The 13,022-nt window shown below is 38.1% G+C and overlaps 1 protein-coding gene across 1 annotated transcript in view; it reads right to left on the minus strand.

Moving 5' to 3' along the window:
- SEC23A (Sec23 homolog A, coat complex II component) overlaps nucleotides 1-13,014 on the minus strand; it is a 75,174-nt gene extending 62,160 nt beyond the window's left edge. Inside the window, exon 1 of the mRNA XM_027522070.1 lies at nucleotides 12,864-13,014. The gene's annotated coding sequence lies outside the window, so the exon portion shown is untranslated. The remainder of the gene's footprint in view (nucleotides 1-12,863) is intronic.
- Nucleotides 13,015-13,022: the final 8 nt, after the last annotated feature.

The following is a 13,022-nucleotide window of genomic DNA, read 5'->3' on the forward strand; positions in this document are numbered from 1 at the left end:
AGTTACATGGGTCCATTGAACTCTTGTAAATCTAGGATAAATCATGGAAACTTACTGATCTTATTTTTCCTGTCTTGCAACATTCTGCTACTTCATCATCCATGGAATTATTTCATCATTAATGATTAATTGTTCCAAACTATGCTTTAAAATATACTAAAATAATAAGAAAATGGAAAATGATATAATTACCTAAGATGATAGAATAGTGAAGTAAAGCATCACTATTGCATTATCCTTCAGTTTTCTTTTTGCAATGCTCCAAGTACTGTAGCTTCTTTCAAGATCTTTATACTATGTCTCTAGCTTTCATTGAATATAGTTGAGAATTCAGAAGATGAATACAGAAATAGAGAGAAATACAGAAATTTCTAATAATAAGAGCAAAATCTTAAATTAGAATCTTTAGATGACCATTTCCTAAATGAATGTTTCAAAGTCAAGAACTAATGAGTCAACAACATATTTCTAAAGACAAAAACTGTGATATCCTCATTTAGTTATTCATTCAAAAGGAATAACTTCATTCCACAAGATTTGCAGCAAGCATCTGCATGATCTTATTTTGCTAAGAGCACATATTATGGAATTCTTTCATCTTTTATGATGTTTATATGGATAATTTACTTGATTATTTTTAAGGGGATATTTGCTAATGGCAGTTTTGTATACAAAGATGATAAGAAGGAAACAGGTAATCTAGAAATTAAAAATTCTTTGAGTTGCTCATTTATTAAACTAAGAATACATATGTTTTGCAACTAGGTAGCAAAGAAGATGGCTGTCCTCTATTCCACAAAATGATGAGCTTTTAAAGGTTTCAGAAACTCTTTGTCTTATGTTTTGATGATGCAACTGCAAAAAGAACCAGAAGTAACAATAAGCAATTCATAGTATGCAGTAGTAATGTATTTGGAATTTGCAGTCACCATGTGCCAGACGGATGTGTTCCAGACACATTATTGCAGGCAATGAGAAGGTAGTCGCATTCAGAGCACATTGCCCATTTGCGGTATTATCTTCAAAACCAGGAAAATAGGGAATAAAAACTGGGATTTTCTATGCTTATTTATTTAAATTTCCAATAAAGTTGCTTTCCATTATCCTTTTATTCTTTTTTAAATAATGGCTTTATTGAATATCCCTTTAATCTAAATATGTATTGGTTATTCATGAAATGACTTGAAGATATAAACTTAAAAAGGACAATGAGTCCAGATGGTAAACGGTGAAAACTATTTTTTCTGATATATTGAAAGTTAAGTAGTTTTGATCTGAAGAAGAATAGAGACTGGGAAAGAAATGTTTTAATTGAAGTATAGTTGATTTACAATGTTGTGTTTGTTTTTGGTCTGGTATACAGCAAAGTGATTCTGATACATAGATATAGATAGATATGTGTATATATTCTTTTGACTAGATCAGTCTGACTTAAGAAAATACAGGTAAGATTTATAGTACAGAATGTTTTGCCTATGTTCTCTTCTAAGAGTTTCATGGTATCATGTCATTTAAGTCTTAAGTCATTTTGAGCTTATTTTTGCAAATGGTGTGAGAGCGTGTTCTAACTTCACTGATTTACATGCAACTGTTCAGGTTTCCCAACACCACTTGCTAAAGAGACTGTCTTTTCCCCATTGGATATTCTTGCCTCTTTTGTTGAAGATCAATTAACCATACGTGTGTAAGCTGATTTCTGGGCTCTCTCTTTTCTGTTCCATTGATCCATATGTCTGTTTTACGTGTAGTATGTGTAGGACTAGCACACTGTTGGGGCTTCCCTAGGGGCTCAGTGGTATAGAATCCACCTGCCAATGCAGAGGATACAGGTTTGATCCCTGGTCTGGGAAGATTCCCTGGAGAACCCAGTGCAGTATTCTGGTCTCAAAGAGCTTAGCAACTGAACAACAAAAAACAACACTGTTTTGATTACTCTAGCTTTGTAGTAATGTCTGAAGTCTGGGAGGGTTATGCCTCCAACTTCGTTCTTTCTCCTCAGGATTGCTTTGGCAATTCTGGGTCTTCTGAAGTTCCATAAAATTTTTAGGATTATTTGTTCTAGTTCTGTGAAAAATGTAATGGGCAATTTGACAGGTACTGCATTAAATCTGTAGATTGCTTTGAAGAGTATGGCCATTTTAAAGAATGGAGCATTTCTTGAGCTCCTGAGAAAGGACTCAGACAACGAATTGGAAAAAGGGAAAATCTCCCAAAACAATCTTTACTGGCTTTCTATTTAATTATAGACATCCCTAGACCAAGGCATTTTAGATCAATATGTAAACTTGAAGGATACTAGTTAAACATTTACCAACATGCAACTGATTATAACTGTTTGCTTTCAGTTACACCACCCTGTAAGTCCTAGCACAAAATGACTGTTCCCCCAAATATTTATGAATTGAGCATGAAACTTAAACAATTATAAAATACTGTTTTTATCATTATCATTCATATGTATCTAGATTGACTGTAAAACTATAAAATCTGACATAAATCCCCCCACAGAAAAAGTATTTTTTAAAAGCAAATACTCCTAAGATAATTACTTCAAAATGGTATTTTTTGAAAATGTCAGAATAGCCTGGCGTACTGCAGTCTATGGGGTCACAAAAAGTAGAACACAACTGAGTGGCTGAACAACAGCGAATTAAAAAGAGGAAGGAGAGGTCCCATGGTCAAATAAAGTCTGGAAATGCCAGTTATGTAAAATAGGTCTCTTAATTTGTCAAGAGTTTTAATATGTTAATATTCATTGTGAATCTTTAAGAGTGGCATTTGTGTACATTTCCCAAAGATATCTGACCTTGGACTTTTTCCAGGGACTATCTAGGGGCAAGTATTCTAAACAACCTATGACTTTGTCTTCAGTCATTAATCACTTTAATCACTAGTTAATGTGTAACAGCCAGTATTTTCCTTCCCACTTTTGAACCCACAGGTTTTTCCAAACTGGAGATTCCAGTAGTAGTCAAAGAATACAAATTTCTTGAAATTGCATATGGTCACCAGCAGATGGTGCCTTCACCTCTACTTTTTCTTTCTGGTTTAATCTGTTTTTTGGGTTTTGTCCTGTGGGATCTCAGTTCTCTGCCCTGGGATTGAACCCGGGTCACAACAGTAAAAGCACCAAATCCTAACCACTAGACTAGGGAATAAATGAAGCACCTGTAGTTTTTTCTAACATGGATTGTCTTCTATTTGTTCAGATGGTGACATTATAAGACACCACGCAACTATTTTTGGAGTACTCACTAGAAAAAGTAATACTAAGCATCAGCAGAGTGTCCATATATATTGCATATGTGATGCCATAGTCCATATAGTGTTGTAGTCTGCACATACAACTACAACTGTTGTTTAGTTGCTAAGTCATGTCCAACTCTTTGCAACCCCATGGACTGCAGCATGCCAGGTTTCCCTGTCCTTCATTATCTCCTGGAGTTTGCTCAAACTCATGTCCATTGAGTCTATGATGCCATCCTCTATCTCCCCCTTCTCCTCCTGCCCTCAATCTTTCCAAGCATCAGTTTCTTTTCCAGTGAGTCAGCTTTTCACATCTGGTGGCCAAAGTATTGGAGCTTTGGCTTCAGCATCAGCCCTTCCAATGAATATTCAGGGTTGATTTCCTTTAGGATTGAGTGGCTTGGTCTCCTTGCTGTCCAAGGGACTCTCAAGAGTCTTCTACAGCACCACAGTTCAAAAGCATCAATTCTCTGGCATTCAGCCTTCTTTCTGGTCCAACTCTCGCATCCATACATGACTACTGGAAAAACCATAGCTTTAACTCTACAGACCTTTATCAGCAAAGTGATTTTAAAAAATCTGAAAAATAGTCTTGGAATGTTATATTAATTTCATAAAATAGTTTTCCATTATAGTGTTATCTAGTTTTAAATCACCTTGAATGATGAATCCTTTTCAATTTCAGGAGTTTGTTTTGCCTATTCTTATTGCAGTATACACATGGTGATAAATTTTCATTCATGTTTGACCTTAATGAAAATGTAGATCTATTTTATGAGTTCCAAAAATGGGCAGAAGACCTAAATAATCAACATGACAATTTATTAGAGAAATTCAAATCAAAGCTACAATGAGGTACCACTTCACACCAGTCAGAATGGCCATCACCAAAAAGTCTACAAACAACAAATGCTGGAAAGGGTATGGAGAAAAGAGAGCCCTTCTACACTGTTGATGGGAATGTAGCCACTGTGATGCAGCCACTGTGGAAAACAACATGAAGAGTCCTCAGAAAATTAAAAATAGAGTTACCATATGATCCAGCAATCCCTCTCCTGGGCACAGATCCAGACAAAATTCTAATTGAAAAACATACATGCAGCCCTATGTTCATAGCGGCACTATTCACAATAGCCAAGACATGGAAACAACCTAAACGTCCATTGACAGATGAATGGATAAAGAAGATGTGGCACGTATATACAATGGAATACTACTCAGTGATTTTAAAAATGCCATTTGTAGCAACATGGATGCAGCTAGAGATTATGATACTAAGTGATGTAAGTCAGAAAGAGAAGGACAAATAACATAAGATACCACTTACATACGGAATCTAAAATATAACACAGATGAACCTACCTATGAAACAGAAACAGAACCATAACATAGACAACAGACTGGTGATTATCAAGGGGGAGGGATGGAGTGGGAGGATGGGGCTAGCAAATACAGGCTTTTATGCATAGAATGAATAAACAACAAACTCCTACTGCATAGCACAGAGAATTATATTCAATATGCTATGATAAACCATAATGGAAAAGAATATTAAAAAAAGAATGCATAAATATATACATATAACCAAATCACTTTGCTGTACAGCAGCAACAAACACAGCAATGTAATTCAACTCTACTTCAATAAAAAAATTGATAAATTTGTAAAAAAAAATTATACACGAGAGTTATAGAATTCTAAACTCAAACAGATCTGAGTGATCAGTTAGTCTAATCCCTGTACATAACAAATGATGTGAGGATAATAGAGTTTAAGTAGCATATCCAAGGTCAGGGTGTTTATGTCCATTTAAAACCTAGAGCACTTGGTATTAGTTTCATGCCTGTCATATCCTCCTTAAATGTTGGCGAGACTTGTCATTAAAATTTCTAGCTTTTGTTCAAACAGCAATTGAGAGTGCCCCACCAGTATTATACTTCAATATCATTTCATTCTGCCACTCTGACCAAATACATAATTATTACTAAGAGTACATGTAATCAAACAAAACATATGAAACAGTATGCTCTGCTCTTCATTCAGTTATAGCTAAAGAAACAGAACATGGTTACTTTTAAATTTTTAAAAAAATATTTTTTGAAGTTTTTTTCCTTTTCTTTTTATCTACTGTTTATTTGATTTCCAAAGAACGTAAGAATTATTAAAACCATGTAGCAAAGAAGAGAACTCCTACTTTAAAAGGAAGTAGCTAGATTTGTATTTTTACTTTAAAAGGGGAGTAAAGTATTGGGTTTGGGGTTTCTATAATTAAATTAGACCTTGCCTCAACTTTTCGGCATCAAGTAAGCTTTGTTGGATCTGGATTCAAAAGCTTAAGAACAGCATTCTCAGAGATAAAGAGACTGACTGCTCATGCCCAAAGGGTGTGATCTAAGACTAAGTGTGACCTTGAATCTAATAGAATTGCCTCTCTCTAATCTACAGCCAGTTCCAGTTCCAGTTCAGTCGCTCAGTCGTGTCCGACTCTTTGCAACCCCATGAATTGCAGCATGCCAGGCCTCCCTGTCCATCATCAACACCCAGAGTTTACTCAAACTCATGTCCATTGAGTCGGTGATGCTATCCAGCCATCTAATGCTCTGTCGTCCCCTTCTCCTCCTGCCCCCAATTCCTCCCAGCATCAGGGTCTTTTCCAAGGAGTCAACTCTTCGCACCAGGTGGCCAAAGTATTGGAGTTTCAGCTTTAGCATCCGTCCTTCCAATGAACAACCAGGACTGATCTCCTTTAAAATGCACTGGCTGTATCTCCTTGCAGTCCAACGGACTCTCAAGAGTCTTCTCCAACACCACAGTTCAAAAGCATCAGTTCTTCGGCACTGAGCTTTCTTCACAGTCCAACTCTCACATCCATACGTGACCACTGGAAAAACCATAGCCTTGACTAGATGGACTTTGTTGGCAAAGTAATGTCTCTGCTTTTGAATATGCTATCTAGGTTGGTCATAATTTCCTTCCAAGGAGTAAGCATCTTTTAATTTCATGGCTGCATTCACCATCTGCAGTGATTTTGGAGCCCCCCAAAATAAAGTCTGACACTGTTTCCACTGTTTCCCCATCTATTTCCCATGAAGTGATGGGACCAGATGCCATGATCTTCGTTTTCTGAATGTTGAGCTTTAAGCCAACTTTTTCACTCTCCACTTTCACTTTCATCAAGAGGCTTTTTAGTTCCTCTTCACTTTCTGCCATAAGGGTGGTGTCACCTGCATATCTGAAGTTATTGATATTTCTCCCAGCAATGTTGATTCCAGCTTGTGCTTATTCCTGTCCAGCGTTTCTCATGATGTACTCTGCATAGAAATTAAATAAGCAGGGTGACAATATACAGCCTTGACGTACTCCTTTTCCTATTTGGAACCAGTCTGTTGTTCAACGTCCAGTTCTAACTGTTGCTTCCTGACCTGCACATAGGTTTCTCAAGAGACAGGTCAGGTGGTCTGGTATTCCCATCTCTTGAAGAATTTGCCACAATTTATTGTTATCCACACAGTCAAAGGCTTTGGCATAGTCAATAAAGCAGAAATTGATGTTTTTCTGGAACTCACTTGCTTTTTCCATGAGCCAGTGGATGTTGGCAATTGATCTCTGGTTCCTCTGCCTTTTCTAAAATCAGCTTGAACATCTGGAAGTTCACGGTTCATGTATTGCTGAAGCCTGGCTTGGAGAATTTTGAGCATTACTTTGCTAGTGTGTGAGATGAATGCAATTGTGCGGTAGTTTGAGCATTCTTTGGCATTGCCTTTCTTTGGGATTGGAATCCAAACTGACTTTTTCCAGTCCTGTGGCCACTGCTGAGGTTTTCCAAATTTGCTGGCATATTGAGTGCAGCACTTTCACAGCATCATCTTTCAGGATTTGAAATAGCTCAACTGGAATTCCATCACCTCCACTAGCTTTGTTCATAGTGATGCTTTCTAAGGCTCATGTGAATTCACATTCCAGAATGTCTGGCTCTAGGTGAGTAATCACACCATCGTGATTATCTGGGTCATGAAGATCTTTTTTGTACAGTTCTTCTGTGTATTCTTGCCACCTCTTCTTAATATCTTCTGGTTCTGTTGGGTCTATATCATTTTTCTGTCCTTTATTGAGCACATCTTTGCATGAAATGTTCCTTTGATATCTTTAATTTTCTTGTAGAGATCTCTAGTCTTTCCCATTCTGTTGTTTTCCTCTATTTCTTTGCACTGATCACTGAGGAAGGCTTTCTTATCTCTCCTTGGTATTCTTTGGAACTCTGCACTCAGATGTTTATATCTTTCCTTTTCTCCTTTGCTTTTCGCTTCTCTTCTTTTCACAGCTATTTGTAAGGCCTCCTCAGATAGCCATTTTGCTTTTTTGCATTTCTTTTCCATGGGGATGGTCTTGATCCCTGTCTCCTGTACAGTGTCACGAACCTCCATCCATAGTTCATCAGGCACTCTATCTATCAGATCTAGGCCTTTAAATGTATTTCTCACTTCCACTGTATAATCATAAGGGATTTGATTTAGGTCATACCTAAATGGTCCAGTGGTTTTCCCTACTTTCTTCAATTTAAGTCTGATTTTGGCAATAAGGAGTTCATGATCTGAGCCACAGTCAGCTCCTGGTCTTGTTTTTGCTGACTGTACAGAGCTTCTCCATCTTTGGCTATAAATAATATAATCAATCTGATTTCAATATTGACCATCTGGTGATGTCCATGTGTAGAGTCTTCTCTTGTGTTGTTGGAAGAGGGTGTTTGCTATGAGAAGTGCGTTCTCTTGACAAAACTCTATTAGTCTTTGCCCTGCTTCATTCCGTACTCCAAGGCCAAATTTGCCTATTACTCTGGGTGTTTCTTGAGTTCCTGCTTTTGCATGCCAGTCCCCTACAATGAAAAGGACATCTTTTTTGGGTGTTAGTTCTAAAAGGTCTTGTAGGTCTTCATAGAACTGTTCAACTTCAGCTTCTTCAGTGTTACTGGTTGGGTCATAGGCTTGGATTACTGTGATATTGAATGGTTTGCCTTGGAAATGAACAGAGATCATTCTGTCGTTTTTCAGATTGCATCCAAGTACTGCATTTCGGACTCTCTTGTTGACCATGATGGCTACTCCATTTCTTCTAAGGGATTCCTGCCCACAGTAGTAGATATAATGGTCATCTGAGTTAAAGTCACCCATTCAAGTTCATTTTAGTTCGTTGATTCCTAGAATGTCAATGTTCACTCTTGCCATCTCCTGTTTGACCACTTCCAATTTGCCTTGATCATGGACCTAACATTCCAGGTTCCTATGCAATATTGCTCTTTACAGTGGGTCATAAAGGCTCTCACAAGAGATGAGCTGTATCTTGTAGAGCATAGTAATTTTTAGAGCAATGGTTAATTAATCTGACTACCCAAGATGGACTCTCACCTCCATCCACTTCCTAGCTGTATGATCTGGGCACGTTATATAACCTTTTCTGAGCCAGTTTCTTCATCTGAAAATAAACATAATAACTGTATTTACCACTTAGAATAACAACATATCATGATAATTTGTATAAAATATTTAGCCCAAAGAAAGAGAAAAGCAGTTTCTGAAAACCTGAAATTAGCCTGGCTCTATCTCTGGGTCGGGAAGATCCCCTGGAGGAGGACATGGCAACCCACTCCAGCATCTTGCCTGGAGAATCCCATGGAGAGAGGAGCCTGGCAGGCTATAGTCCATAGAGTCGCAGAGTCAGACATGACTGAAGCGACTGAGCATGCACACCTGGTCAGGCCTAAAAAATCACATATAGGTATTTAACCAAGGAACAGAACTCATCAGAATTGTCCTCCTCAAAATTGTCCCCATTTCCTGACAGCAAACCTCCACTGTCCCCACATCACCTAATAAAGCCCAATGCCCACGATCGTGTCTGACACATCATAGAAAACTGATAAACCTAGACAGCATAGTAAAAAGCAGAGACATTACTTTGCCAACAAAGGTCCATCTAGTCAAGGCTATGGTTTTTCCAGTAGTCATGTATGGATGTGAGAGTTGGACTGTGAAGAAAGCTGAACACCAAAGAATTGATGCTTTTGAACTGTGATGTTGGAGATGACTCTTGAGAGTCCCTTGGACATCAAGGAGATCCAACCAGTCCATTCTAAAGGAAATCAGCCTGGGTGTTCATTGGAAGGACTGATGTTGAAGCTGAAACTCCAATATTTTGGCCACCTGATGCAAAGAGCTAACTCACTGGAAAAGACCCTGATGCTGGGAGGAGTTGGGGGCAGGAGAAGGGGATGACAGAGGATGAGATGGTTAGATGGCATCACTGACTCAATGGACATGGGTTTGGGTGAACTCTGGGAGTTGGTGATGGACAGGGAGGCCTGGTGTGCTGCGGTTCATGGGTTGCAAAGAGTCAGACATGACTGAGCGACTGAACTAACTGAATTGAAACGTTAATTGGATGACTGAATTTATTAAAGTTTAATGCATAAAAGAGAGAAGTTAAATTTCAGACTGTAGCCAAGGAGAAAAGAACTGACAAAGTATGGTAAGACAGAATTCTAGGGTGTGTGCTAAGTTGTTTGAGTCATGTCTGACTCTTTGACAGCCTATGGACTGTAGCCTGCCAGGCTCCTCTGTCCATGGGATTTTTCAGGCAAGAATACTGGTCTGGGTTGTCACGCCCTCCTCCAGGGGATCTTGCCCAACCCAGAGATCGAACCCATGTCTCTATGTCTCCTGCATTGCCAGGTGATTTCTTTACCACTAACACCACCTGGGAAGCCCCAAATTCTACGGGAGTAAATCTTAAAGAATAAGGAGGAAACGGTAAAATGGATGTACTAAGCTATGTTTCTCACTTGGAATGCTTTCGAAAAATTTCAGTTTCAGAGTCCTACAACCAATAAACAGAGTCAGAAACTCTGGAGGAGAGAGTTATAGGACCCAGGAGTCTGTATTTTAAAGAATTTCTTGCAGATAATTCTTATATACACTAATACTTGAAAATAACTGAGCTGCTTAAAAGGACATAAAATACAGGGACAAATTTTTCATTTAGCTCTGCAAGTTTGACTTAGCAGATGTTGCTGTCATCAATAAACAGACATTCTGTGCTCACAACCTTCATATTACTCCTACAGCCAAACACCAATGTGGGAAACATTGAAACATAAAAATATTTCCACTGTAAACTGAGAAGTGACTGGAAATCTTTAAAAACAGGGCCTCAGAAGCAGTTAAGTATCTTAGAAATAGTTCTTCCTAGGAAGAAATGGTTATTATAGTCTTAGATGTTCAGATTTCTAATAAGTTGTTTTTCTTCAGAATAACTTCATCAACTGTCTCATAGTTTCTTCTCAACTGTCTCATATCTCAATCAAAACACTCAAAAATACTTAGTGCAGGGGACTTCCCTGGTTTTCCAGTGGTTAAGACTTCACCTTCCAATACAGGGGCTTCGGGTTCTATCCCTGGTCAGGAAGCTAACTGCCTCATGACCGAAAAACCAAAAATAAAGCAGAAGCAGTATTGTTACAAATTCAATAAAGACTTAAAAAAAAAAATACTTAGTGCAACTTCCTATTTATAACCATATTAAACGTGTTCCAAAATTCATTCCTTAATTCTTTTAAGCAAGATTAGTTTTAAAGAGCAGACAGTAACCCTTATAAATGTTTAATTTCCTCTCTCTTGAATGAATTCATCCCTGCATATTTAAAATTTTAGAACCATTTCAGAATTATTGATGTCTTTCATTACACACTTCTTTTGAAAAAAAATTCTTATTATTTCCTGGGACAAGCTTTATTTTGTTATCTCTCTCCTTGTTTCCTTCATCCATGTGTAGTTTTGCCATGCACTTTTATATGGAGTCCAGTATTAAGAATTGTTCCCTTTGTGGTTGATCTAGTAGGTTCTTTTCTATAGAAAAATGGGGGGAAATTGCTAATATGCTACTTTCCAAAGAAAAAAGTATGTGTAAGAAAATCCAGAAATGACACATTATGATTTCTAATTTATTCTTGATCATCACCAAAATGTTTGTTGACAGGAGTGTTTCTCCACATCTCTTATAAGTTTGTTTCTTCTAAAATCAGTAAGATTTTTTAACCAAATAACTTTCTAGTTTGCAGCCAGGCAGTTTCTTTCCATATCTCCAGTTGTTTAGTTAGTATTTATAAGCACTAATTCTTAAGCGCTTAACCTAAAGATTGTCCTTACTTTATCTCCAGTTTATAAAGTTACATTCTGGTTTTAAAATCAACTGTGTGCAATCTAAAAACTGATTTAAGAACAAGCAAAAAAGCCTTAAATTAAAGACCTTAGAAAACAATTGTATTCACTCAGAGCTTGTTTAGAAAAGACTGAGACATAGTAATTTCACAGTTTCTTGCAATTTGTGACCTAGCATAAGTTCAGTTCAGTCGCTCAGTTGTGTCCAACTCTTTGCGACCCCATGAATCACAGCACGCCAGGCCTCCCTGTCCATCACCAACTCCCGGAGTCCACCCAGACTCACGTCCATCGAGTCAGTGATGCCATCCAGCCATCTCATCTCTGTCGTCCCTTCTCCTCCTGCCCCCAATCCCTCCCAGCATCACAGTCTTTTCCAGTGAGTCAACTCTTCGCATGAGGTGGCCAAAGTACTTGAGTTTCAGCTTTAGCATCATTCCTTCCAAAGAACACCCAGGACCGATCTCCTTTAGAATGGACTGGTTGGATCTCCTTGCAGTTCAAGGGACTCTCAAGAGTCTTCTCCAACACCACAATTCAAAAGCATCAATTCTTCGGCACTCAGTTTTCTTCACAGTCCAACTCTCACATCCATACATGACCACTGGAAAAACCATAGCCTTGACTAGACAGACCTTTGTTGGCAAAGTAATGTCTCTGCTTTTTAATATACTATCTAGGTTGGTCATAACTTTTCTTCCCAGGAGTAAGCGTCTTTTAATTTCATGGCTGCTGCCTTGTTTACTCACTTGTAAAGTGGAAATAATACTACCCCCTCACAAGATTTCCCCTGAGAATAATGATAACTTCTGGGTGTTGGCATTAACTTTGTTCTTTGCACTATTTAAGAAATCTTTCTTAAAAACAAAAAGGAATGGCTACTGTAGTAATAATATCAATTTTGGATAAATATAAACTGATCTTTGGCACAGCCAAGTACAAGAAATTCCTCTGGGAAACTAATTTTACATTCATTTGGCATCAGATAAATCTGGGTTGGAATTGGCTCTTCTCTTTTGTTGTTCTTGTTCAGTGGTGTCTGACTCTGCGATCCCATAGACTGCAACACGCCAGGCTTCCCTATCCTTCACCATCTCCCAGAGTTTGCTCAAACTCATATTCCTGGAGTTGGTGATGCCATCCAACCATCTCATCATCTGTCACTCCCGTCTCCTCCTGCTATCAGTCTTTCCCAGCGTCAGGGTCTTTTCCAATGGTTCTTCTTTATAAGAAAATTACAATTGTCCTTAACCCCTCTTTCAGTCGATTTCCGCCCCCACAGACCTTGCATAATACCACTTACTTTAAAAGACAGTAAAAATTAAATGAGGAAATGCAGGTGATGTGAATTTAAAGCTCAATACATGATTGTTACAGTAGCTGCTCATTAACTTAAAAAGTACTTACAGTTCCCTCAATACTAACGATGCATAAAAGTTAATAACCCTCAGTCTTAGAAAGGTATAAGAATAAAACCCAGAAAAACTTCAGAACCACTTCTACAAGGAACTCAGTTCGCAGTCTTCACGACAGCACCGGACGTTTAACTCTGGGACAAGCTTCAGG

The sequence above is a fragment of the Bos indicus x Bos taurus genome, chromosome 21 (assembly GCF_003369695.1).
Source record: "Bos indicus x Bos taurus breed Angus x Brahman F1 hybrid chromosome 21, Bos_hybrid_MaternalHap_v2.0, whole genome shotgun sequence".
Lineage (NCBI taxonomy): Eukaryota > Metazoa > Chordata > Mammalia > Artiodactyla > Bovidae > Bos > Bos indicus x Bos taurus.